This window comes from Belonocnema kinseyi, chromosome 4, assembly GCF_010883055.1.
Source record: "Belonocnema kinseyi isolate 2016_QV_RU_SX_M_011 chromosome 4, B_treatae_v1, whole genome shotgun sequence".
Taxonomy (NCBI): domain Eukaryota; kingdom Metazoa; phylum Arthropoda; class Insecta; order Hymenoptera; family Cynipidae; genus Belonocnema; species Belonocnema kinseyi.
In genome coordinates, this window is record NC_046660.1 from 50410627 (window position 1) to 50415204 (window position 4578).

A 4578-nucleotide genomic window follows, 5' to 3' on the forward strand; every position below is an offset into this window, starting at 1 on the left:
AGTGTTAACAAATTTTATTGAACTCAATAGTACAAACAACTCCTAAGTGTTTTTGATTTCTACTCCCCTAAAATAAAAATGAAAATATTCAAACTAAACCAAAAACATTAGAACATTTAAGACAAAAAGATGATTTTTTCATGACAGCCCGAGTAAAAATGCTTCCACTTGAGTTCGACTTGAATTGCCCCCAATCAAGAAATGCTGAAGTAGAAAAGTTCGACTTGAGCATGTCTCAGTTTTTAGACGGAGCCAGATTTCAATTTAAGTCTCGGAGACAAGTTTCTATGCCTTGAAGACATAAATTTATGTCTTGAGTCGAATGTTTATGACTTCATCTCAAACGGTTTATAATTTCGAGGGTATACCTGTCCTAACAAAAAGGGTCATTCTGACTGTCATAAAAGCTAATCTTTGTTAATTATTAAGCAATCTTGAATTTTGTATACAATATATATATATATATATATATATATATATATATTCAATCAACTTATTTACGGATTTTCATTTGTATTATACTTGTTCGACGATGATACCACGAACACAATTTTTAAGGGTTATACTCGTTCACACCCACAGATTGTGCATTTTTTATTTTAAAATAACTAATCTAATAATTACAAATTTTTCATCCATCAATTTTAATCTCATTTATGAGCCGAAAAAGGTTCGACCATCTCAGCCAAGACAAGGGTTGTCTTGAGACAAGTAAACGTCGTCTTAGCCAAAACAAGGCTCAACTTGAGACATGTAAACGCCATTTAACTGTTGTGGCCATAAAAGTATGACGAAGGCCTATGTCTCGACTCAGTTTTGAGATGTAACCAGACATCGATGTCTTGGAGACGAACTCAAGACATAACCAAGTCGAACTCAAGTCGTAGCATTTTCACTTGACAGTTAAATTTCATACACGAAAAGACCATTTTTTTTTAAACAAAGCTTATTTTCAACCAAAAAAAAATTATTTTTCACCATAATTTATTATTTAATTACCAAAATAGAAATTTTCAGTCAATTGAATACAACAAAAACAAAAAATTTAAACAAAATAGCTGAATTCTCAATTACATAGATGAACGTTGCCTGAAAAAAAACATAATTGCGTCAAAAACTTGTAAAACCCAATTGTTCACTTGTGGCGATTCTCGGAACCCTATAAAACCGACTTATAGGGATGATGCTTAAGAAATAATCAGTCATTTGCATTTTATAATTAATCGCAAACAGAAAATTTAAATTTCAAATCGATTAACTCGTGAATCGATTTTCTTAAAATTAATTCAAAATTAAAATTCTTAAAATTTATGAGTTTCATCAAACCTTTTCAACAACAAAAATGCATTTAGTTTTATGTGAATTCGAAAAAATGTAGGGACGATGTGCATGAACTAGCAATTGACATTAGGGTTGCAGTTACGATAAAATTATGATTAATTTCTTATTGAAATTCAAGTTTTTAAATACAAACAATTTAGGGTGACCATTTAAACGTAACAAACTCAGAATCTAATTCAGAAAAATTGAATTAATTGATAATTTCCGACTTACCTGAAAGAATTCAAAGCATCAGTTTATAAATTACGCAGTCATAAGGCAATATTGTGAAACTTCTGAATCGGTTAAATCACCTTCAAATGGATAAAAATAAAACTATTTAATCATTCGATTTATTTAGCTATAGGTTGCCTAAGTTGAAAATAATTTCACCGAAATATTACGAAATTCAATAAAGCTTAACAGCAAACATGATACTGAATCTTCTGATTTCGAGTCTCGTAAGGTAAAAAAAATATATGAAAGTTAGCAATTTTTTTTAAAATAATCACGCACAATTTATTTAAAAACTAAAATTTTCCTAGTTTTAAATCTAATAATTTATAAAAATATATAATTTTTAAATTTTAATTTTTCGGTAATGTAGAGTATAAAATTATAAGCCAGCGTATGATTGTGCAAATTCAAACGAATAACCTCCAGCACTAAAGAATATTAAATAGTTATATTCTAAAAATCTTCAATTCCAATTTTGTTATAATTAAAGAGAGCACATTGACAACTGATAAATTAGAATTTCTTTGATTTGCAACCTTTCTAACGTATGCGATGCAATTACGAAGCAAAAGTTTTTTCAATTTTAAGCGCCTTCTAAGTCAGATTACCTAAACATTGAATTTTTAATTTCAGTTTTTAAAAATCAACAATAATTAAGGAGCCTGAGGTATTAAATATCTCATTTTATAATATAGAGGGTTCACATTAGGGTGGTCCAAATTTGTTTTTGTAATTTTCATGCATATCGCCAAAAAAATGTGTTTGTCTTTCTTTAAGGGAAGGAGAGAGAGGTGGAGCCATGCTCCCTCACTCAAAAGTTCAGTGTGTTCTGCTGATCTAATCACTAAATTTTAAATGCGACGCATTTTAGAAATGTGTGTAAATTTCAATTCACGACATCATCACGTGTACAGTAAAAGTTGTGAAGAAAAGATAAAAGAGATAATAATATCAGCCTATATATATAGTCGTTTTTTTAAGAACAAATTCTTGTTTAAAGATACTAGAATCCGATTAGCTGACTTTGCAATTTATTCATCGCAACACTTGATCTTCAATATCCACAATCTAATGGACAAAATCAATCTCCCATAATTCTGAGGCCAACTGCCCCGATTCATTTCGAAATCCCCCCGGGTTTTCAATCTATGATGAATTTCTCAGATTTACCGACTTTCAGAAATTACCAAAAAAATTGACCATAAAGAATAATGGTCACAATGATATTAAACTTCATTAATTTTAGTATATGAATTCAATTCTGCTTCATTTCATTTCATACATTTGTTTGCTTTTCCTATAATACAATGGAAATGAAAGCCGATTGGACAGGTACTTTATGGGCTCAATGAGAATACAGTATCCTGAAACTTGTGAATAGACTACGTCACCTCAACATATGTATATAAAGTATGCACGAGCTGTTCCTCAAAATGGAAACATTATATCATTTACACACTTAATCTATTTAATATTACATATGTGTATTATAAATAATTATGCAGAATTCTGATTATAAATCGAAAGCAATTGACCAAAAATATTTACTAATTCTTCAATGACAAAAATTACCAAAGAATTAGTTAAGATTTCCACTTAAGGTAGGTATCGCGCCAAAAGACAGATATTTGAAAAAAATTGTTTCTCTATAATTTTAAGAATAAAAATTTTATAAATAATAACATTTTAAATAAAAAATATTATTTTTTATGAAAACTGCTGACATTAAAACAAAAAAACCATCAAGTTTAAACACATTTTTTTCATTAATATCCTTTCTGACTGTCAACGCTTCTTACCAATTTTTAAAAAATGGTTGCGTTTGAATAAATTTTAATATTTATTAGTTATTTTTAAAACTGGAAACAGTAGAGTTGTAGAGAATGTTTTCTCGAAAAAAATTTTCTGTCATTTCTTAAAATGCAATCATTTTTCAAAAATTGATAAGAAGCGCCGGCCAGAAAAAAATGTATCACAAAAGACGTGTTTAAAATTAATGTATTTTGTTGTTGCGAATTTTAACATTTTTCATAAAAAATCATCTTTTTTATTTGAAATGACATCAGTTTTAAATTTTTGAATCTTACTATCATAGAAAAACTATTTTTTTCAGATATCTGACTTTTTCATGACAACTACCTTAATAAAAATGTTACTCGACTATTTTTCAAACATATAAATTTTGAATCAATTAATAAAATGCCCACTAGTTCAAATTTATTGAGTAATCAATAGAACCATCACTAAAGATAATAATAATGACAATATTTATTTTTGTCTGCTTGAATATAAAATGGACTTACGAGGAAACTGGATATAGTGGGTTGTAAGAGGACGTTATGCAAGTCAAAAATTCTCGCTTTATATCCTTATTGTTGCTCACAATCACAAAAGATTCAATAAGAAATTTAATATAATCATATTTCTTCAATAGACAGGATATAAGGATGCATCTGTTTTTTTTATAGAACAGACTTGAAATCATTTGATAAAGCTGAAACATAAAAGGGCGGCCTTGCAGTATTTACCATACGGTTCGCGGTAAGAAGTAAAAATTAATTCAAACTTAAAATTAAATTTCAACCTAATTTGAATTTATTAACTCAAATTCATTAATTCGAACTAAATTAATTTAAATTAATTAATTTAAAACTTTAATTTCTTTAATGAGTTGTCCCTTATTCGAAATTTTATCAGACATAATTGCTTCTAGTTAGATCATTGTCTGGACTGTCTAATCTAGGCGGTCTTTTCTGGCCCTAATCGAGTACTGACTGATCAATCCTGACCAAAAAAATGTCTTAAAATTAATCCGAGATATAGCTTTTCTCATTTAGATAAAACAGGAAGTTTGAAAATAACAATTATAAAAGAGAAACAAAACTTTCTCTAACTTTTGATTCAACATGAGTAATTTTGGCACATTTCCAAAAATATTCAAGGTGTTTAAAAGTATGAAAAATAAAAAAAAATTATTAGCTTATTTAGACTAGCGTTTGACCAAATAAAAGCTTTTTAGTT